The 26032-nt window shown below is 31.7% G+C and overlaps 1 pseudogene; it reads left to right on the forward strand.

The window, feature by feature from the left end:
* The window catches only part of LOC129234138 (nephrin-like), a 356279-nt pseudogene that overhangs the window by 47872 nt on the left and 282375 nt on the right, over positions 1-26032 (forward strand).

The raw sequence follows: 26032 nt of genomic DNA on the forward strand, positions 1-26032 counted from the left end.
CATGCATATAAGAGAAAATACGTGTATATACGAGTAAGTACATGTAAACACGACAAATAAGTGTTTAACCCGGGTATACTCGTGTACGAAGGCACATTTGTATTTCTGCGTGTGTATGCATATTTATGGGTTTATAAACGAGTAGATACATATATACGATTATGTAAGAGTACACACGATAGTATGCGTATAGATACGTGTTACCACGAGTATACTCGTGTACAGAGGTAAATTTGCTTTTAATTGCGAAAACACATACTTATGCGTGCACGCAAGCGAAAATACGTGTATGTACGTGTACACATGAGAATATGCGTATAGATACGTTTTACCCCGAGTATACTCGTGTAAAGAGGTACATTTGTATTTCTACGTGTTCATGCATATTTAAGCGTGCATATACGAGAAAGTACGTGTATATACAAGTATGTTCGTGTACACACGAGAATATGCGTATAGATATTTGTTACCCCGAGTATACTCGTGTAAAGAGGTACATTTGTATTTGGACGTGTATATACATATTTGTGCGTGCATATAGGAGAAGGTACGTGTATATACAAGTACGTTCATGTACACACGAGAATATATGTAAACATACGTGTTACCCCGAGTATACTCGTGTACAGAGGTAAATTTCTATTTAAACGTGTATAAATATACAGATGCATGCATATAAGAGAAAATACGTGTATATACGAGTAAGTACATGTAAACACGACAAATAAGTGTTTAACCCGAGTATACTCGTGTATGAAGGCACATTTGTATTTCTACGTGTGTATGCATATTTATGGGTTTATAAACGAGTAAATACATATGTACGATTATGTACGAGTACACACGATAGTATGCGTATAGATACGTGTTACCCCGAGTATACTTGTGTACAGAGGTAAATTTGCTTTTAATTGTGAAAACACATACTTATGCGTTCACGCAAGCGAAAATACGTGTATGTACGTGTACACATGAGAATATGCGTATAGATACGTTTTACCCGAGTATACTCGTGTAAAGAGGTACATTTGTATTTCTACGTGTCCATACATATTTAAGCGTGCATATACGAGAAAGTACGTGTATATACAAGTATGTTCGTGTACACACGAGAATATGCGTATAGATATTTGTTACCCCGAGTATACTCGTGTAAAGGGGTACATTTGTATTTGTACGTGTATATACATATTTGTGCGTGCATATAGGAGAAGGTACGTGTATATACAAGTACGTTCATGTACACACGAGAATATATGTAAACATACGTGTTACCCCGAGTATACTCGTGTACAGAGGTAAATTTCTACTTAAACGTGTATATACATATAGATGCATGCATATAAGAGAAAATACGTGTATATACGAGTAAGTACGTGTACACACGACAAATAAGTGTTTAACCCGAGTATACTCGTGTACGAAGGCACATTTGTATTTCTACGTGTGTATGCATATCTATGCGTTTATAAACGAGTAAATACATATATATACGATTATGTACGAGTACACACGATAGTATGTGTATAGATACGTGTTACCCCGAGTATACTCGTGTACAGAGGTAAATTTGCTTTTAATTGTAAAAACACATACTTATGCGTGCACGCAAGCGAAAATACGTGTATGTACGTGTACACATGAGAATATGCGTATAGATACTTTTTACCCCGAGTATACTCGTGTAAAGAGTTAGATTTGTATTTCTACGTGTTCATGCATATTTAAGCGTGCATATACGAGAAAGTACGTGTATATACAAGTATGTTCGTGTACACACGAGAATATGTGTATAGATATTTGTTACCCCGAGTATACTCGTGTAAAGAGGTACATTTGTATTTGTACGTGTATATACATATTTGTGCGTGCATATAGAAGAAGGTACGTGTATATACAAGTACGTTCATGTACACACGAGAATATATGTAAACATACGTGTTACTCCGAGTATACTCGTGTACAGAGGTAAATTTCTATTTAAACGTGTATATACATATAGATGCATGCATATAAGAGAAAATACGTGTATATACGAGTAAGTACGTGTACACACGACAAATAAGTGTTTAACCCGAGTACACTCGTGTACGAAGGCACATTTGTATTTCTACATGTGTATGCATATCTATGCGTTTATAAACGAGTAAATACATATATAAGATTATGTACGAGTACACACGATAGTATGCGTATAGATACGTGTTACCACGAGTATACTCGTGTACAGAGGTAAATTTGCTTTTAATTGTGAAAACACATACTTATGCGTGCACGCAAGCGAAAATACGTGTATAAACGTGTACACATGAGAATATGCGTAGAGATACGTTTTACCCCGAGTATACACGTGTAAAGAGGTACATTTGTATTTCTACGTGTTCATGCATATTTAAGCGTGCATATAGGAGAAGGTACGTGTATATACAAGTACGTTCATGTACACACGAGAATATATGTAAACATAAGTGTTACCCCCAAATATACTCGTGTACAGAGGTAAATTTTCTATTTAAACGTGTATACACATATAGATGCATGCATATAAGAGAAAATACGTGTATATACGAGTAAGTACGTGTACACACGACAAATAAGTGTTTAACTCGAGTATACTCGTGTACGAAGGCACATTTGTATTTCTACGTGTGTATGCATATCTATGCGTTTATAAAGGAGTAAATACATATATATACGATTATGTACGAGTACACACGATAGTATGCGTATAGATACGTGTTACCCCGAGTATACTCGTGTACAGAGGTAAATTTCCTTTTAATTGTGTATATACATACTTATGCGTGCACACAAGCGAAAATACGTGTATGTACGTGTACACATGAGAATATGCGTATAGATACGTGTTACCCCGAGTATACTCGTGTAAAGAGCTGCATTTGTATTTGTACGTGTATATAGATATTTATGCGTGCATAAACGAGAAGGTACGTATTTATACAAGTATGTTCGTGTACACGCGAGAATATATGTAAACATACGTGTTATCCCGAGTATACTCGTGTAAAGAGCTACATTTGTATTTCTACGTGTAGATACGTATTTAAGCTTGCATATACGAGAAAGTACGTGTATATACAAGTATGTTCGTGTACACATGAGAATATGCGTATAGATGCGTGTTAACCTGAGTATACTCGTGCACAGAGGAAAATTTGTATTTATGATTGTACATACACTTTTATGCGTGCATGTAAGAGAAAAGACACGTATATACGAGTATGTACGTGTACGCACGAGAATATGCGTTTAAACCAGTGTTGTGCATTAATCAACTAAATCCTCAATCGACTAAAATAATCTGACTCACATTTAGTTCAGATTATATTTAATCTGATTTTTTCAATTGCAGACGACGATTAACGTTAGTTTAAACTAACTTGGTTAGTTGTAGGGAAAAAAACTAATTTAGTTCAGATTGATTTAGTTCAGACTAATTTAATCAGATTGATTTAGTCAAACTAATTTAATCAGATTGATTTAGTCAAACTAATTTAATCAGATTGATTTAGTCAACTAAAGTAAGCAGATTAAACTTCGTCAGATTAAACTTTATACTAAATCTAGAGCGATTGAAATAAATCTACACCGTATGTTCTTGTATTTTTTCATGTATGCACGCATAAAAATGTATGTACAATCTTAAATACAAATGTACCTCTACACACGAGTATACTCGGTGTAACATTTATCTACACGCATATTCTCGTGTGAACACGTACATACTCGTATTCTCTTATATGCACACATAAATATGTATATACACGTTTAAAAGCAAATTTCTCTGTGCACAAGTATAGTCGGCGTAACAAGTTTCTATACGCATATACTCTCGTGTGTTCACATACATAATCGTATATACATGCATTTACCTATGTATAAGCGCATAAATATGCATATACACATAGAAATTCAAATGTACCATTGTACACTACTCGGGCTAAAAAGGAATATATACCTCTATTCTCGTGTGTACATGAACTTACTCGAATATACACGTATTTTCTCGTATATGCATGAATATATATATATATATATATATATATATATATATATATATATATATATATATATATATATACCTCTGTGCACGAGTATACTCGGATTAACACGTATCCATACGCATATTTTTTCTGTACACGTACATACCGTGTAATCACGTATTTACTCGTGTATGCACAAATAAATTTGTACATACACTTAGAAATTACACATACCTCCGTCCACGAATATACTCGGGATAACAGGTAGAAATGCAAAAAAAAAAAAAAAAAAAAAAATGGGTTTACACTTATCTACTCGTATATACACGTATTTACTTGTCTTTACACGTACTTATAGGTATATACACGTAGAAATACAAAATTTCCAGTATAAACGAATATTCGGGATAACACGTATATATACGGATATGTACAAAACTACTCGTTAATACATGTTTTTACTCGTATATACAAGTGTATGCGAGCATAAATATGTTTTTTAACGTATTAACGTACAAATACAAATGTACCTCTGTACACGAGTATACTCGGGTTATACGTATCTATTCGCATATTCTCTTGTGTACACGAACATACTCGTACATACTTGTCTTTTCTCGTATATGCTCGCATAAAATCGTATGTACAATCTTAAATACAAATTCTCCTCTCTGCACGAGTATACTCGGGTTAACACGCATATTCTCGTGTGTACACGAACATACTTGTATATACAAATACTTTCCCGTATATGCAAGCTTAAATAGGCATGAGCACGTAGAAATACAAATGTACCTCTTTCCACGATTATACTCGGGGTAACACGTATCTATACGCATATTATCGTGTGTACACGTACATACTCGTATATACACGTATTTCCCCGTTTATAAACGCATAAATATGCATATACACGTAGAAATACAAATGTGCCATCGTACACGAGTATACTCGGGTGAAACAAGTATCTATATACCTATTGTCGTGTGTACACGTACTTACTCGTATATACACGTATTTTCTCGTATATGCATGCATCAATGTGTGTATGCACGTTTAAATAGAAATTTACCTCTGTGCACGAATATACTCGGGGTAACACGTATGTTTACATATATTCTCGTGTGTACATGAACATACTTGTATATACACGTACCTTCTCGTTTATGCACGCATAAATATCTATATACACGTACAAATACAAATGTAGCTTTTTACACGAGTATACTCGGGGTAACACATATCTATACGCATATTCTCGTGTGTACACGAACATTCTTGTATGTACACGTGCTTTCTCGTATATGCATGCTTGAATATGTATATACACGTCGAAATACAAATGTACCTCTTTACACGAGTATACTCGGGGTAACACGTATCTATACGCATATATTCATGTGTACACGTACATACTCGTATATACACGTATTTACTCGTTTATAAACGCATAAATATGCATATACACGTAGAAATACAAATGTGCCATCGTACACGAGTATACTCGGGTTAAACAAGTATCTATATACCTATTGTCGTGTGTACACGTACTTACTCGTATATACACGTATTTTCTCGTATATGCATGCATCAATGTGTGTATACACGTTTAAATAAAAATTTACCTCTGTGCACGAGTATACTCGGGGTAACACGTATGTTTACATATATTCTCGTGTGTACATGAACATACTTTTATATACACGTACCTTCTCGTTTATGCACGCATACATATCTATATACACGTACAAATACAAATGTAGCTTTTTACACGAGTATACTCGGGGTAACACATATCTATACGCATATTCTCGTGTGTACACGAACATACTTGTATGTACAAGTACTTTCTCGTATATGCATGTTTGAATATGTATATACACGTCGAAGAAAAATGTACCTCTTTACACGAGTATACTCGGGGTAACACGTATCTATACGCATATTCTCATGTATACACGTATATAAACGTATTTTCGCTTGTGTGTACGCATAAGTATGTGTATACACAATTAAAAGCAAATTTACCTCTGTACACGAGTATACTCGGGGTTACACGTATCAATATGCATATTCTCTTGTTTACACGTACATACTCGTATATACACGTATTTACTCGTATATGCACACATAAATATGTATATTCACTTAAAAATTCATATATACCTCCGTACACGAACATACGCGGGATAACACGTTTATATACGTATTGTCACGCACATAGTCGTATATACACGTATTTACTCGTGCATGCTTGCATAAATATGTACATACACGTAGAAATACAAATGTGCCATCGTACACGAGTATACTCGGGTGAAACAAGTATCTATATACCTATTGTCGTGTGTACACGTACTTACTCGTATATACACGTATTTTCTCGTATATGCATGCATCAATGTGTGTATGCACGTTTAAATAGAAATTTACCTCTGTGCACGAATATACTCGGGGTAACACGTATGTTTACATATATTCTCGTGTGTACATGAACATACTTGTATATACACGTACCTTCTCGTTTATGCACGCATAAATATCTATATACACGTACAAATACAGATGTAGCTTTTTACACAAGTATACTCGGGGTAACACATATCTATACGCATATTCTCGTGTGTACACGAACATACTTGTATGTACACGTGCTTTCTCGTATATGCATGCTTGAATATGTATATACACGTCGAAATACAAATGTACCTCTTTACACGAGTATACTCGGGGTAACACGTATCTATACGAATATTTTCATGTGTACACGTACATACTCGTATATACACGTATTTACTCGTTTATAAACGCATAAATATGCATATACACGTAGAAATACAAATGTGCCATCGTACACGAGTATACTCGGGTTAAACAAGTATCTATATACCTATTGTCGTGTGTACACGTACTTACTCGTATATACACGTATTTTCTCGTATATGCATGCATCAATGTGTGTATACACGTTTAAATAGAAATTTACCTCTGTGCACGAGTATACTCGGGGTAACACGTATGTTTACATATATTCTCGTGTGTACATGAACATACTTTTATATACACGTACCTTCTCGTTTATGCACTCGTACATATCTATATACACGTACAAATACAAATGTAGCTTTTTACACGAGTATACTCGGGGTAACACATATCTATACGCATATTCTCGCGTGTACACGAACATACTTGTATGTACAAGTACTTTCTCGTATATGCATGTTTGAATATGTATATACACGTCGAAATACAAATGTACCTCTTTACACGAGTATACTCGGGGTAACACGTATCTATACGCCTTTTCTCATGTATACACGTATATAAACGTATTTTCGCTTGTGTGTACGCATAAGTATGTGTATACACAATTAAAAGCAAATTTACCTCTGTACACGAGTATACTCGGGGTTACACGTATCCATATGCATATTCTCTTGTTTACACGTACATACTCGTATATACACGTATTTACTCGTATATGCACACAAATATGTATATTCACTTAAAAATTCATATATACCTCCGTACACGAACATACGCGGGATAACACGTTTATATACGTATTGTCACGCACATAGTCGTATATACACGTATTTACTCGTGCATGCTTGCATAAATATGTACGTACACGTAGAAATACAAATGTGCCATCGTACACGAGTATACTCGGGTGAAACAAGTATCTATATACCTATTGTCGTGTGTACACGTACTTACTCGTATATACACGTGTTTTCTCGTATACGCATGCATCAGTATGTACATACACGTTTAAATAGAAATTTACCTCTGCGCACGAGTATACTCGGGGTAACACGTATGTTTACATATATTCTCGTGTGTACATGAACGTACTTGTATATACACGTAACTTCTCGTTTATGCACGCATAAATATCTATACACACATAAAAATACACATAAAAATGTAGCTCTTTACACGAGTATACTCGGGGGTAACACATATCTATACAGTTATTCTCCTGTGTACACGAACATACTTGTATGTACACGTGCTTTCTCGTATATGCATGCTTGAATATGTATATACACGTCGAAATACAAATATACCTCTTTACACGAGTATACTCGGGGTAACACGTATCTATACGCATATTTTCATGTGTACACGTGCATACTCGTATATACACGTATTTACTCGTTTATAAACGCATAAATATGCATATACACGTAGAAATACAAATGTGCCATCGTACACGAGTATACTCGGGTTAAACCAGTATCTATATACCTATTGTCGTGTGTACACGTACTTACTCGTATATACACGTATTTTCTCGTATATGCATGCATCAATGTGTGTATACACGTTTAAATAGAAATTTACCTCTGTGCACGAATATACTCGGGGTAACACGTATGTTTACATATATTCTCGTGTGTACATGAACATACTTGTATATACACGTACCTTCTCGTTTATGCACGCATACATATCTATATACACGTACAAATACAAATGTAGCTTTTTACACGAGTATACTCGGGGTAACACATATCTATACGCATATTCTCGTGTGTACACGAACATACTTGTATGGACACGTACTTTCTCGTATATGCATGTTTGAATTTGTATATACACGTCGAAATACAAATGTACCTCTTTACACGAGTATACTCGGGGGTAACACGTATCTATACGCATATTCTCATGTATACACGTATATAAACGTATTTTCGCTTGTGTGCACGCATAAGTATGTGTATACACAATTAAAAGCAAATTTACCTCTGTACACGAGTATACTCGGGGTTACACGTATCGATATGCATTGTTTACACGTACATACTCGTATATACACGTATTTACTCGTATATGCACACATAAATATGTATATTCACTTAAAAAATTCATATATACCTCCGTACACGAACATACGCGGGATAACACGTTTTATATACGTATTGTCACGCACATAGTCGTATATACACGTATTTACTCGTGCATGCTTGCATAAATATGTACATACACGTAGAAATACAAATGTGCCTCTGTTCATGTGACATTTATATTTTACGAATTTAATCTGAATTAAAAATGTAATCAAATCAATTTGATTACTTTTAATCTGATTACTTTTAGTCTGACTAAATTCAATCTGATTAATTTAATCTGAACTAAATCAATCTGAACTAAATTAGTTTTTTTGAGCAACTAACGAGTTAGTTTAAACTAACGTTAATCTTCGTCTGCAATTGAATTAAATTTTAAAAATATTAGTCTGAACTAAATGGGAGTCAGATTACTTTAGTCAACTAATCAATCAATTACAAATTTAGTTGATTTTTTTAGTTGATGCCCAACACTGATCTCAATGATTAAAATTTTTAACTGTTGCCATCCTATGTTTGTTAACAAATAAAATATTTGTAATTAATTCAAGCAAGGCTTTTAAAATAACTTTCAATTTTCGCTCTTTGCTTTGTTTTTGCAATAATTCAGACATTGGGATAGTCGTCAAGTTTTTGCATGTGTAATTTTGTTTTTATTGGGATTATTGCTTCCTCGTCAAGCATGGGGAGAGATCAGAAAAAAAAAAAGAAAAATATAGAAGAAAGTTTCGTGATGGCCACAACATACTAGTTTACTTTCTTCTATATCTAATATATAGAAGAAAGTATTGGATTTGTGCTAATTTTCGAATTTCGAATTTTGACGGATTCGAACGTTTTGAGGTGTGCTGAGTCTATGTCGACTATTTTTGGAAAATGTCTGTCTGTGTGTATGTGTGTGTGTATATGTGTGTGTGTGTGTCACGTCTGCGTGTGACCAGTTTTTTGTGGCCGCTCTACAGCAAAAACTACCGCATGAAATCGAACGAAATTTGGTACACATATGTGCCCCTATGTGAACTTGTGCCAATTGGTTTTTGGCGCGAATTCCTCCAAGGGGGGTGGAGCAATGGGATGTTTTTTGAGTTACGCGTGCTTGCTATTCCTCAGGAAGTAACTGGCGGAATCAAACAAAATTTGGTCCATATGTTGCCATCAACAGGAACAGGTGCTGAATCAATTTTGGTGTCAATAACTCAAACGGGGGTTGAGCTATAGAACGTTTTTTGTCGTCAATTGTGACTGCTGTATCTCAAGAAATAATGAACGGAATGAAAGAAAAATTTATCGGCAAGTAGCCCTTAGTAGGTTTAAGAGCTGATTTTCATTTGTTGTCAACAGCTAGAAAGGGAGTAGCGCAATCGCCCGTTCTTTTTTTCCATTGTGAGTGCCCTATCTCAAGAAGTAATACTACGTTCTGGTTGAAATTTGGAATATTTGTTAATCCATATGTAAACAGGCTTTGGTTCAATTTCGACGCCAATCGCTCCAAGAGGTGTTGATTTTTTTTTTTTTTGCGAATAAAAATAACTTTATTAATGCAACAATAAGAAAGATAAATCGTAATAGGTTGTCGTCTGTGTATTTCTCGTGATTTTAATTGTATGGAAATGATCGGAAATATTATCTCAATGATTTAAAATTTTTAACTGTTGCCATCTTATGTTTGGTAACAAATGAAATATTTATAGTTAATTCAAGCAAGGCTTTTAAAATAACTTTCAATTTTCGCTCTTTGCTTTGCTTTTGCAATAATTCAGACATTGGGAAGGTCGTCTAGTTTTTGCATGTGTAATTTTGTTTTTGTTGGGAATATTGCATATTGTCAAGCATGGGGAGGGATCCGAAAAAAAAAAGAAAAATATAGAAGAAAGTTTCGTGATGGCCACAAGATACTAGTTTTTTTTTTTTTTTTTTTTTTTTGCGAATAAAAATAGCTTTATTAATGCAACAATAACAAAGATAAAACGTAATAGATTATCGTCTGCGTATTTCTCATGATTTTAGTTGAATGCAAATGATCGGAAATATTATCTCAATGGTTTAAAATTTTAACTGTTGCCATCTTATGTTTGTTAACAAATAAAATATTTTTAATTAATTCAAGCAAGGCTTTTAAAATAACTTTCAATAAGTCAGACATTGGGATTGTCGACAAGTTTTTGCATGTAATTTTGTTTTTGTTGGGAATATTGCTTCCTCGTCAAGCATGGTGAGGGATCAAAAAAAAAAAAAAAAAAAAAAAAAAGAAAGAAAGAAAGAAAAATATAGAAGAAAGTTTCGTGATGGCCGCAACATACTAGTTTTTTAAAGGTTAAAGTTATTTTTTAATAGTAAGTTCACTCAAAATTGAATGCGAACGAATCTCTTCTTCTCTTACAGAAAAAACTCGTTACACACACAAATATATAATATATATTCCTGCCATGAGGATAAACCAAAATTTTAAAATATCGTTTGCCTTACTTACATATTTTCATTGAAATTGCTTTTTTCCTTTTAATAAAAATATGTAAATGATGCACGTGATATATTAAAAACTTCTTTTATGTGTTTTTTTTAATTGATCTTACATGAAAAAGTGATTTTAAAAAAAAATGTTTCACATTGGCAAATTGTATGTGTTATGGCTGTAGCAGTGTTGAAGCATTTATTTATTTAAAAAGTATTGCGCATTTGAGAAAAAATCCAAATGCAGTGGCAAATATATGGAAAATAGCAAATAAAACAAATTATATGTTTAAAATTTCAAAACATGTAGACTAAAAAGTATAAAATGACATGTTAAAGTATTTCAATCCCGAAATTAAATATTGAAAAGATAAGCAAATTTAAAAAGGCAAAAGTTATCAATATAGTTATATTTGGTTAAAATAATTTTAAAACATTGTTGACCTCTAAGAGTCCTAATAAAGACAGTAAATGGATGGCAGTAACGATATTGGAGCAGTCCCCTAAATTATTAAAGACCATATCATCACATAAATAATAGCCGTTGATCGAGTAACCTGCAAGCTTTAACAGTAAAACTCGCGCAACGTAATGATAATTTGGTAATATGCTTTGGTAATGTTTAACATGCAGGGAAAATCATTATTGGGAGAAGGCTGAGCTCGATCCGGCAACTTAACTGTTTGACAGGTATTTCAAAGAAATGAAGGAACGAAAAAATGATCAACAATGAACGCTACCTACTGGAGTTAAGGGTTAATCCACTGGAGTTAGGATTCCAATTTCAGCTATCAAAATATCACCAAACATGCAATGGCTTCGTTCAAATGCAGAAGGAATTTTCACCCGTCATACCTTGACGGGAGACTTTCTAGTAAAAAAAAGGACACAAAAGTTCAATGCGTGATTTAAAACTTGAAGCATTATAAATCTTACACAAATAAGAGTAAGAGTAAAACAAAAAATCGTGATTAGCAGTTCTGTAAGAAACACAAGTTGGTTTGGCTATATTACTTATTAACACAGAGTTACTGTCAGTGACTATCTGGGTACAAAATTTAAGAGGGAAACAGAAAATCAGCTGTATACGTTCATGGAGGGTACGTCTAAGTATGAAAAATATTTTTCACGAAACAGATTTCGTAATTACTCATTTTACTGTCGTCAATACTTACTCATATAGTTTTTTAAGGCATTTAGTTCGAATAATGTAAGTGTGGTAACTGATTATAGCACATTCTCAGATTTACCACAAGCTTTAATAGTGTTACAAAACTAAAAAATATATCCTTTGTATTCGTTGTCCGCTATCAAATAAGAAAAATATCTTTTGCATGCCGAATCCGCTACAAAATGAAAAATGCTATCGACTGCCGAAAATCCAATAAAGGAAAAATCAATCCTTATTTTAAATAAAAGATATTTGCACGGCGTTCCCAATATTTTGCATATTCTTTAGTGTTTCTCTGGAAAAAACGCTAGTTAGAGAGTTAAATGAACTATAGCTTTATTTTACGAATGCGTCTTTCCTCTGTCAATTGTTAATGGAAAAAACATTTACAAGAAACTTTATAAAAAGTGATACTTTCATTTCATCAAATACAGTTGGCACGAGACGATTGTTGGTGAGAGCAATAGCTTACGTGGAAATACATTTGTACGAAAATTTAATATAAACTCAGTTTATTATAAGCAATTGATGTGAAAAAAAAGTTTACTACCTTGAAAGGAAATATTATGAGAACATTAAAAGAAATTACAGTTTTGCTCCAGCTAATCTTTAATAACGTTATTTTTATTTTCTTTTAAATAAAATGCATTTCTCGATCTTGGGACGGCAAAATGCATCATTTGACACGACTTATCCCATGTCTCTATTTTTGAACCTCGCTTACTGTAAACAACTATTGAATTTATTCACTCTCGTTAAAATCGTCATTAAACAATAACGATTGGTTTAAACGTGCTGAATAAAATTCAAATCTTGTCAATAATTCCACTTCTATTAATGTCTCTGTTTGAGAACGAATTCCGTCTGACGTAGAGTTTTTAATCGGTTTAAATTAATGGAAGAAAAAATAAGATTCCCCCCCTATTATTAATTGTTGAAAAACTACTTATATTGGAACAGAAAATACTATTTTGATATCGTTTGAGGAATGATTAGGATATGCGCTAAACTTTTGTAAAACTCATCATTTGGTATTGCTTTATACAGAAAATATACACACAAGAACACACACACACACACACACACACACACACACATATATATATATATATATATATATATATATATATATATATATATGTATATATATATATATATATATATATATATATACATATATAGTCCCAAAAAATCCTAAAATGCGTAATTTTTAACAAAAAATTAAAGAATTAATTTTTGTACATTTTTTTTCAGTTACATATTTTTACTTTTAATTTTTCAACTTTACGGTTTTCAGCAATGAAGTTGAATATTATTGTTTAAAAAAGTTTTACTATTTTATACCGTTTCAGTGTCGTATTTCACATTCAAAATTAAGGTATTTCATAGTTACACTTATTTTTATCATTAACAAATTCATTAATCTGCCCGGCATTAGCAATCATTATCACACCGTTTCTGCTGATTCAAACGTAAAATGACCTCCTAAATGCAAATATGATAACCGTTTTCCTCTTTCAACTTTGAAATACCTTTTACCACCAAATAAGGTATTTCAAAGTTAAACTCATTTTTTCATCATTAACAAATTCAATTAACTGCCCAGCATTAGCAATCACTATTACACTATTCCTGCAGATTCAAACGTAAAATAACCTCCTAAATGCAAATATGATAACCGTTTTCCTCTAACATCCCCCATTTTTGTACAGAGCTTCCCTCTTTTTTTTTTTTTTTTTTTTCAATTTTCCACATTTTAATAGCCATTATTTTTAATTTTAGAGGAAAGGAGCATCATTTCAACAGTCAACATTCTTTTGAAGCTACAGATGAGTTGAAAATTCCAAATAATAATTAAAAAATGCATCAGTGAGGGATAGGGGTTTCATATCTGCGATGCGATTTGTATGCAACGCGCGACGATTCCTTATTTTTTTTAAATGTTTTAGAGTTTTGACAGATTTTTGGATAAGGGGCTCATGCGAGTGAGACCAACTGTCTGATTTTACACCAAAAAAGTAATTAAGAAAAGTAATGAAAAAAAAAAGATAAAAGATATCTTTTTACTGTTTTCTAAGTATTTAAGGAAGAAAAAACCCAAAAATCTCCAACCTTCCTTTAAAATATCTACGAGTTAAAAGAAATTGAACCAATATAAATTGATAAAAACCTCATAACTTTTTGATTTATTAGGGTAATTTCAAATGCTTTTAAGAATAATAGTAAATATTCATTGATGTTTTTGCTAACCATTTATTTTGTGAGACGAAGGCCTAGCTAATACCTCCGAAAATGCCTAACGATAACCACATGAACTTTTCGACGTAGTTTCACATCACTGGATTTAATGCTGAATCTAAATTGAATCTCTAGTGTTCACATGGTACTCAAACATAGAGGAAAACCTTTACAGAGATTCTGATGAAGACATCTACATCTTAATGACTTAACTTTGAGTGTTTGCTTTAGACATTACCTTCTAATTGGATTTTGGTTTCTGATGAACCGAGAATTTCGGGAAAATTTAGAGTTATCCTTTGTTTCAAACTACGAGGGAATTGCGAAAACTGTTCGGTATTGGAAGTTTGAAGAAAGAGTAATGAGTATTTTTAATATAACATTGAGCCATTAAAATGAAAAAATTATGCTTACGAAATGCGATTGCATGTGGAAATTTCGTTAACATTTATTAAAGGTAGTTTTGCTTATCAAAAACATTTTAATTTCACTACTCGTTATTTTTCCATATAAAATGTACTAATTAACATTGATATCCCTAAATTTTGAAAACAGTTATAGCGAAAAGGTTTCTGAAAACTGACGCAACAAAGCAAGAATGACAATTAAAATGTTTTACTTGTCTTTAGCAGTAATAAAGAAGATACCGACTCCGTTGCTTAATACACGAAAATTTAATATCAGATACATTTATTAGCAATTATTAAAGAAAAATATTGAAGTAAAAAAGTTTTAAAACTAAGAAAAAATTCTAGGAATGTGAAATTTAAAAATTCATTTTTTATTATCTTGCAGAATTTTTAAAGCTACTTTAAATATTTGATAAAAATAAAGCATAAATTAATTGAGTCAGTAAGAAGCAAAAGGATGTAAGTAAACTTTTTAAAGTTTCTAGTAAAATGCGTTTAAAGTTCCGATCCTAGGATGGCTAATAGCATACTAGTACCATCTTTTGCAGGAGTTCCTAAACAGGAGAAGTTTCCCTACCATTTATACTGATTATCTCCATTTTTCTAATTTTGCCACTTACATTCTTTTGCTTCTCACTGCCGCAGTTGTCTGGTTTACTTGTACTAAGATGAATCGCTTCGGAAATCATTTTCTCTATTTATAAAAACCTAATTAATATTATTTAATTAACAATGTGTACTAAATAAATAATGTAAATTAAACTATATAGATAGGTTATTAATTATAATGTTATAATGACTTATGTGCTGCTTTCATTTTGTTTCTACATAATAAAAACACATATTTTTCGGTAGTTCTATTCGAATCTCTACTGTCGCTGCTTTGCAACCAGGGTAACTGTTTATCATGTCAACAATAATAATATTTTAATGATTAGCTAAGTTTTGCTTTTATCATGTTTCTAAATAATAAAAACTGTTTTTTTTTTTTTTTTTAGTTCCTCAAGCATCTTTGATTCCCTTGCTTTTGAACCAACATAACTGTTTTTCATGATAAAAATAGGCATATTATAAAGATAATTCTTTGCTTTCATTATGTTTCTGCATTGAGGATGCAAAAAAATAGTGCCCGCATGGATGGGGGGGGGGAGGGGTAAGGTTTAATGAAACTGTGACAGCTTGTGAGAAGGGGGAAGGGGAAGGAAGGAGGAAATAGGATAGTAGAAGAAACAGTTATAGATTAAGAAAGGAAATGGGAATAGGTTAAGAAATGAAATAGTAATAGGTTAAGGGAGAATGTGTCAAAGGAAGGGAGAGAGGGTTAGAAAAAGTGTGACATTTTGTGTCAAAAGGAGGGGAGAGGGTTTTAAAAGTTGAAGAAAAGAGTGACATCATTTATGGACAGCCCAACGAAAAAAGCTCACAATTTTCAGTTGTTTCTTCAGTCTTTGATTTAGTTTCTTTTGTATCCGTAAAACATTTTCAAAAAATTTGTTTATATACTATTCGTGTCAATTTTTTTTAGGTTGAAGTAAATCTAAAAGAAAATCGTCTTTTTATTCTATGAAATCACGAAGAAAGCTCTTTCACTTAACTTAAATCACTGAGCTTGATCTGTACTATTATTGCCTTCAAGTGGACACAAAGAGAATAAATTCACCGCTTAATGAGCTTTTTTAGTTTATTTGCATACCTCATTAACAAAGATCGTTTACAGAGGAACTTTAACGAATTACCTTTAAACTATTGAGATGATGTAAGATAAAAGAACTCTTCCTTTGACCTGACTGAGACTTTGTAAAGCTTAACTGTTGTAGGTATATCATAAAAAATACTTTTCGTTGAATTTTAAACTTCTTATCGCATTCCATAAGAGCTTTTCAAGATTTTCTGCATAACAATAGCAATGAATCTATTTGAGAAAAAGCTTAATTAACTATCATTTACTTAAAAGCGTTATATTTTTTCCTTACATGCCATTGTATTGTTAAATAATTAAAGAGATAAATGTATTGTTTTGTACAGATACTTTCCCTCAAAGAAATTCAATTTGGCCTACATTTAAATTAAGTTAATTTTTAAGCTCTGTATTTCTTGTTAGCACGTGTATTTTCAGTACATCTTATTAATTTTTGAAATACTTAAAAGTATACAGCTATAATTCGTCAAAAGTATAAAAGCTTGATACAGAAACACAAAAAACCCCCTCCCCTCTCCAAAAAATACTTATTTTACAGTTAAACAGCAAAACTTTATGAAAAATGTTAGAAATAAAGAAATCTCTGATTAAAATGTGAGTTTTTTCAGCTTTTTATTAATATAGTATAGGAGAAACAGTTAATCTTATTATTTTAAAATATAACAGTTGTACTAAAGCTATATTTGTACCATAGCTGTATACTTACAGAAAAAAAAAAAACACGAATTTGACTTCGGAGTGAGAAATATTTTAATCTATAAAATTCACTTTTATCGCTGCTAATTTTTTTAATGCTAAATGTTAAGCGCAGACAATACAAAATCCAAAACAGCAATTTACAGACTTTGCCACACTAAACTATACACTTTGAAGATAAAACATGGTTACTTAAAAGGTTACTAACTCGAAGTTTAATCTTTGAAGAAAAAAATGCATCTTACGCAAAAACCCCTTTGATTCGATTGGTACCAGAATCGTAAATGTAAAAGTATGTTTTCACCACCTAAGTTGTAAAAAAGTGATAACAAATTTCTCTGCTAATTACAGATTTGTAAAAATTAAAAGTGTAATACTAGTCTACATTTTAAAAAATGTGAATGTTTTGCTACCTATTTGACCATTATCACAGTCGTTCTTGAGGAAATAGGATGAAAATATGCATATTTTTGCTAGCTTACATTTCTTACCTCATGTATCCCTTTACCAACCAATAAAAGAACGATTAAATGATTAATTATGATTAAAGAATAAATACAGAATTAAAAAAAAATATATGCACACAAATAAATAAAAAAATAAATAAAATTAATAATTTAAAAAACAAATCTATTAGTTAATAATATATTTCATTTTAATTTTGTTGATTTTAGATGATATGCAGGTAAAAAATTAAGAATATCAATTTTAGTTTTAGTTACGCTCCCCTGTTTTTATTTATTAGCATCAAGTTCAATAATAATGATATTGTTCAAGATAAAAAAACTTTACTTACGTCTTTTTTTTTCCTGTTTGCAGGTTTTGATCCCAAAATCCCAGGATATCCGAGGTACTCCATGGATGTTAAAGAGGAAGAAGGGATTTATAATCTTCATATTAAGGAGGTTAATTTTCAAGACGAAGGTGAATTTCAGTGCCAGGTAAGACGTTCAGATAGTTGCTATTAAGAAATATTTAGCTGTCAGGAAAAACCAAAAATAAAGTGACAGATCCAAGCAACCGAATTTTCAAGTAGAAGTATAGCATACTACGTATAAGAAAATTATCTACTGCTTTTGTGCGTTGATTTAATTAAAAACTTAATAAGTATTACATTTTTTATTGACCATTTATATTACAGTTCTATTTCTGTCAAGTTTCAACTAACAAGTTTAACCACTTAACGCATTTCTCCGTGCCTGACAACACTCGTATCCTTCTTTGTCTAACCTGGCAGCCATGGTCTGACACGTTCGAAGGTTACCGGCTAATTTGCACATATCCGTGTCGCCCACGAGGAATCTTTTATCTCGTGCTGCTTTATTTCTAACTAGCGGTACCCGCACGCCTTTGCCCGCGGTAGAAAATCAAAAGGTCATTTGGTTTGCCTGTATTTTTACAAATAATGGATGATGAATTTCTCTTCAATTTGCTACGTTAATTTGCTCGCCCACGTAATGATAATTTGCTCGTCCACGTTATGGTTAATTTGCTCATTCACGTCATGATTTGCTCTGTAAACTGTTCTTAAAATTGGAATAGAAAGAGAACAAAATCGAATTTTCGAAAAATCGCTTCTATGTGCACACCCTTATGCTATAAACTAACTCTTAGCCAAACTTCATTAAAATCGGCCGATCGGTCTTGGCGCTATGCGCGTCAGAGACATCCTGATAGGTATTCGGACAGAAATCCAGAAATTCAGCATTACTATTAGTAAATAATAATGTTAGTAAAGATAACTGTCTGAATTCCGTTCGAATAAGAAAAGATAGGCTGGATTGTATTAAAAGTTATTTACCATAAATTATATTTATTCAACTATATAGTAAAAGATACATTGTTCACAAAAAGTAAAAGCAGACGACTTTTCTTAATCGTAAAGATAAGTACGTTTTTAAAAAATGTTCAAAGCATTAAAAAAAAAAAGAAAAGATGGTGTAAATAAACAATCAAAGTGAGTAAAAGACGTAACAATGGTAACAAAAAAATTAATTTCCGTTTTAAAAATAAATTCCACTTATCTTTATATTTTGATTTTATTTTCAAGCTTAATAATTTAGCATTGTTTGGAGTGCTTAAGGTAAGCCTTGGATTTTGGTTTTCTTAAAACAATTCCTGCAGCTCTCCGAATGCTCGCAGAAATTTTGAACAAATTTCATCTGATGCAGAAAATTCTAAGCTTTCGAATTACTTAAATTTAAAAATTGTGAATGAAATACTTAGCCTTCATATTATAAAATTATTGTGAATAATGGGCTTAAGTTTGGAATTTAAAAAAAAATCGAAATTTCCGAAACATTGCTTCTAGGTGCACACTCCTATGCTGCAAACTAAATTTGTGCGAAATTCCATGAAATCTGACAGAACGGTCTAGGCTCTATGCTTATTACAGACATGTGGACATCCAGACAGAGAGACAGAGATCCGGACATCCAGACTTTCAGCTTTATTTTTAGTAAAAATTACTATCCGTTCCGACAAAAAGTTATAGTTTGGTTTCGGTATGTTTCAAAGTTCATTAACATAAAAAAAAATTCTTTATCCTTTTTCTTGTTTGTGCTTTTAAATTCCAAATAAATGCTGAACGAGTACTATGATTTCTACCACACTTTTAAGACCTATTGCAGTTTTTAAATAACCGCTCAATATATTTTTATATTCGATAGTTTTTATTTCATAAGACAGTTAAGCAAGAGAACAATAACAAAACACAAAATATCGCGTAGAACAACCAAGTAATGTTTGCTAAAAGCTTTTATAAAAAGTATTAGGAAAAAAAATCATTTTCGTCAAAGCAATTTAACTTGCTTATTTGTAGCGACTATCAGTTGCAACTGTCAAAAATTTTATTTCCGAATGTAATATAGCCTGGAATATTGGAGGAGTAAACAAAGTATGGATGTTTAATTTTTTATTGAAAAAAAAAGTTGATGTTTTTTAAGTATTACTGGAATTATGTTCAAATAAATTCATTGATCTTAGTGAAAAATTTGAGCTTAGTAACGATATTTAACCCAAACAAATTTTAATTGCATTTGAAGTTCTTGTATTCACGGTTGGAAAAGCTCTTGTATTCATTCACTAAAAATATGTGAAGCATTTATTGTGGATTTTTGTGGTTTCGCTTACTTTTCAGTTATATGTTCAAAACTAATTATAGATAAAAGCAATATATTTAGTTCTTCCCACAGGACTATATTATTCATAATATGATTCCGTGGATAATGCTATCGTTTCGCTTCAAATAAGTTTGATGCATTGAAACACCACCTCAAGACGACGATGGGCCCTTTGAGAATAATGTTTATAGAGTACATAGATGTAAGCTACTATCATCTGCTTAAATTTTTCTCCAACTTTATTTGCTACATAGGACTTTTGTCAGCAATCATTCTAAAATACTTTAATGCCATTTCATTAAGAAAATAATCCGGAACTATGAGTTCTGTTTTTGCTATTATTTTCTTTATTAAATCAAAAAAGTTACACAGAAAGGTGGCTCTTAATCTCCCCCTAGCAAAAAGAGTTTGATTTACGTCATATAAAATTTGAGTATGGTCAAATTATTGCAACATTGTCGACGATGTATTAGAAACTGACGTAAATCATTTTATTTTTGATTATACCAGAGAAATAAATTAAAAAGGTAAAATGCAGAGGTTTGAAAAAAAAAAAGAAGAGTAAAATTAGATCATTATTTGAATTATACTTTACTAATTTAAAAAATATCGCATTTACGCACACTCAAATATTAAGTCACACATCACGTATTTTTGTTTAAAAATATTTTTAAAATACCAGTCATGAACTGTAGAAAAAAATCCCGCGTACAGTATTATATGTCAAAAAGTTATTAATTTAAAAAAGTACGGTAATTGGTAGAATGCGTATAAAATAAAGCATAGAAATACATTTTTAATCTTCATCAAAACTAACAATATAAAAAACAGCTCCATTCTTTAAAAAAAATAACGTAAGAGTTAATTTTTGAGTTCATGAACAAGCAATTTTTAACAATTTCTAGAAACGTTCATGCTTATAGAAATGAGTGAAAACAAAAATATAATTTAATCCTATCACAATCAACCTTTTAGTAGAATACCTACATATATCTTGCCTTTTTCTTTTTTTCGAAAAAGTAATAAGCTCAAGTCAAGAAATCAAGTATTAAGTTTTTTTTTTTTTTTTACTTATAAAGCAATCACGTTCAAATACAATGTTATAATACACATAATTTATATTTATGGAATATGTGTAGCATGAAATTATCCTCACAAAATATTTTTTGAAATACTACAAAATCAATAAAAACGAGCTGATGTGTGTATCACATGACTTCCTTTTACGCTAATTAGTGATAGTAGTGCTTTGGACTTGAAGTAAGCAAAGAGACACTTTGCATATTTTCACCCCAAGTTTGTTGTGAACCGAAGCAAAAAAAAAAAAAAAAAAAAAAAAAAAAAGAAGTTTCATTTAGATTAATTTTTCCAATCTTGGCAATTTTAATGTGATTTAATGGTTAACTCTCTAAATATCGCCAATGGTGGAAAAATTGAAACCAGATTAAAAAAAAAAAAACAATAATTTGAATTTTGACATCTTGAATTCAAATTATGTTTTTCGCAATCACGTGTGTGTGTAGGCATATGTGTTTGTGTCTGTGTGCAGGCATGAGTGTGTGGGTAGTTGTGTGTAGGTGTATGTATGTATGTATATATATATATATATATATATATATATGTGTGTGTGTGTTGTGTGTGTGTGTAATATATGTACGTAACCTGGAGATGGTTTTCGCTAGAGGAGCAGCATCGTGAGGATCCTGTCGACGGTGATGCTGCAGAGGGTGGTGATGCCGGGGTGGAGGGGAATAGTATGATAGCACATCAAAACAGTCAAATGAAAGCAATAAGCAATCGTGATTGTTCAAAAAAAAAAAAAAAAAACGCCAAATTTGTCGCCATGTTGGCGACCAAAACCTTTCGATATATTGCCAAGTGTTTGCCAAATTATAACACGAATTGAGTTAGCATTGAAATTAACAATGATTTCCCCCCGAAAAGGTGTAAAAGACCCCCTTTAGAACATCCGAATGCAACCAAAAAGGAAGGTGCACAACTAGATCCCACAAGAAGTCTACGTAACAAATTTCAACTTTCTAGGACATACCGTTTTTGAGTTATGCGACATAAAAATACACATTCGCACATTCATACATACGTACATACAGACGTCACGAGAAAACTTGTAATTAACTCGGGAATCGTCAAAATTGATATTTCGCGTGTCTATACGTTCTTATCACTTATCCACGTGTGGTCGAGTCGAGTCGAAAAAAAAATACATTCATTCGGGGGTAAGCAAAATTGAAATTAAGGCTGACTTTTGAGTGAAATTTTTTTCGCGATTACAATATTTCCTTTTTTGTTAAAGGAAGTAAAAACATTGATTAAACTCACATTCTGCACTAAGGCCGATAAAAAATGTTTCCGTTTCGATAAATTCATTACATACTTCTTTAAAAAAAATTCCAATTTCGTCTCTGTAAACATTTAAATATATTTCATGTTAAAAGCATGATTCGAAAGTAAAACAAATACGACAAAATTACTTGTTCAACATTTCTTTTTTTATGTTTTTTAACAAAAGCGCTAGAATTTCATTTTCACGTTTTCTTCGGGAAACCACTATTTCATTTAAATATAACATCTTCCCCATTACATTTCATTATATCAGTATACCGACAAGGCAACGAAACAGTTTTTAAAAAAATGAAAGTAATCTTACTTTCTGAAATGGATTTTTCCAGAGGAAATATTTTACTTCTGAAATCAGTTGACCTTTTAGCATGGCGATATTTTTTCGCTAAGTTTTACGTAAAGATAAAGAATCTCGCTCGCAAAAGATATTCTGAAATAAGAAGCAGGTATATTTCTTTCGGATGCCAAATATTTGTTTGAACGTAAAATTGAATTTATTATGTGAACGCCGCCAGAGCAATGCTTTGAACATATAAAGAAGATACATAGATGTAGGTGCATTTGTAAAAGCTAAGTAATCTAATAAAGTGCATTTCTTAGCTTTCTGCGAGATTTTAGAAAGTTTTTTAAGCTTCTTATTTATAGTTTGTTCTTCCGAATGAAGCAAAGATGGGAAGAACTTACATTTCTTCTGAAGTTTCAAAAGTTCTCTTTCAAAAAAAAAAAAAAAAAAATGTTTTTCGCAGCACACAGAAATGGTTCGGGGCAAAAATTACTTTTGTTTCCTTTTTTATTTATACCTTATAAATTTCAAGATTTATTTTAAATTACAAGCAGACATATGTTTTATTAATTTATTAGTTAACTAATGAAAGAACTTTTAAAGCATGGCTCTACATTAAATTATGTACCAGAACCTTAATAACATGGATACAAAGCAGTTTTCGTTATACTCAAGTTTATATGAAGTAATAAGAAATAAGAAAAATCTCAATTTTTATGAATTGTTAGTCATAAATGATGTAAATACTAAAATATTTATCTTTTTTTTTCGTCATATAAATTTCACCTTAGACGTCAATTTATTACGGCTCATTTTTCACAACTGTGCAGTGGAAGAACTATACAAGGCGGCTTTTCATGTATATTTTCATATTTTTTTTTAAAGATTACTGGACCGATTTAAAAAAAAAAAAATCTTTTTTTTGTTTGGAAGGGTATACTTTCCAGATGATACCACGGTAAATTGGTCGAACGAGCGGAATACGTCACAGGTCACATGGTTTTGCCCTGACCGGTGTATTTTAACAGCCTTTGTCTTGAACGATTTTTAATTCTCGCGGCATATGGTTGATTAATTTTCGCGACGCCGCCTGTTAGTTTTTAGTAGGGCTGAGCGATATACAGATGCACCGTATTGTATCGATATGTATACACTGGCCTCAAAAAGTTAAGGTCTTAATGTTGACATTATTTTAAAACTTGAGAAGCAATTTAATGGATTTACTAAGAAAAAATATTCTTACAGAATGAATAAAAAGCTAAAGACGCTTGTTTTAATTGCTTTAACCAAAAACAATATAAAAAAAAGGATTTAATACATAGGAAAAAAGGTCAAAGCAAAGCTGCCGTTGAATTTTATTCCTTTACTTTTCTCAGTATGTCGTTCTCATAGATGGATAAATAGTGTTTTTGTACTCGAAAAAACACTTCCTGTTTTTTTTTTTCAAAATAAACAAATCACCTATCAAAAAAGTTATGAACAAAAACGAAATAGTTTTTTTTTTTTTTTTTTTTTCAGCTTGATATCACTACATGGCTACCAATTTATGACCTTTCTGAAATTAAGATTCTGCATCGTTACTTCCGTTTTATGTTCAAATATTGCCTTCATCAAGAAACAGAAGTTTAACTTCAAAAACAGTTTCCTCTAAAATTTAAACCCTACTGCATTTAAACTTGTCGGTAAATTGATTCTTTGAATAAATGTCTTACTTTAAAGTTCCCTTAAAATATTGCTGAACTTTAATGAAGCAATTAATAATGCGTTACTAAAATCCTGGGCATTGTTCCATGCATTTGAATTTTCATTCAAAATAAGTGTTGAAAGCTTTGAAGAAAGTAATTACAAAGCTCATGCAGGGGGGGGGGGGGCATAAGAAATGTACTTTTTTTTTTCTTGAAGGAAGAAATGAGTTCAATCCAAACCGTTAATGATGTCATTAAGCCTTCTTTTTTTAAAGCATTTAAGTTGACGCTTATTTTGTAGAAATCGTTTGTTAAAGATTAATGATGAAGTGCTTCGTTTGAGATAGGACAGAAATGTATATAGTTACTTTTATATATATTTATATTGCTGCCACTTTATAGAAGATTAAATTAAATTTATTTTGCTTAAGTCAAGTATATTTTTTAATCAATTTCTTTTTGGAAAGTTATTGAACGTTTTCGGAGTTAAAATAAGTGATTGCTGAAAAATTTAAGGGCACTTTTTGTTTGAGTATTTTGTATGAATTCTACAGCTAAAATGCAGGTTATTACGAGAAAAATGCGATAATGCTTTTTGAAACCATACACGTTGATGAACCTTATAAATAAGTCTAAAATTACCATTTGCGTCAGAATATTAGGCTAGCAATATTCTGTTTCCATTACCTTACAACTGTACGTAGAATTCTTTTATTTTATGTGACAGAAAATCAGTATTGTGAACTCCGTAACATATATTTTGATAGCATGTCGTCGTCTCAGAGCAACAGTAAGACATCTAATCCCAGGAATAACACTAAGATATCCTACTGTTGCTCTGAGGCGACGATATACTCTTCTCTGGTTTCGAATTGAACAAAGTCCAAACTGAGCAAAATGATAACGTAAGTTTTTGAACTTTCATTCCTTTCCACGTACTTGCAGCTTTATTTTTCCAAACCAATTGATCCTGTATTGTATACCAAAAGGTAATTTTTACGCTCATCAAAAATGTTTTATCTTTTTAACGGACATAGGCATCATAGTTTG

The sequence above is a fragment of the Uloborus diversus genome, chromosome 1, assembly GCF_026930045.1.
Source record: "Uloborus diversus isolate 005 chromosome 1, Udiv.v.3.1, whole genome shotgun sequence".
Classification (NCBI taxonomy): domain Eukaryota; kingdom Metazoa; phylum Arthropoda; class Arachnida; order Araneae; family Uloboridae; genus Uloborus; species Uloborus diversus.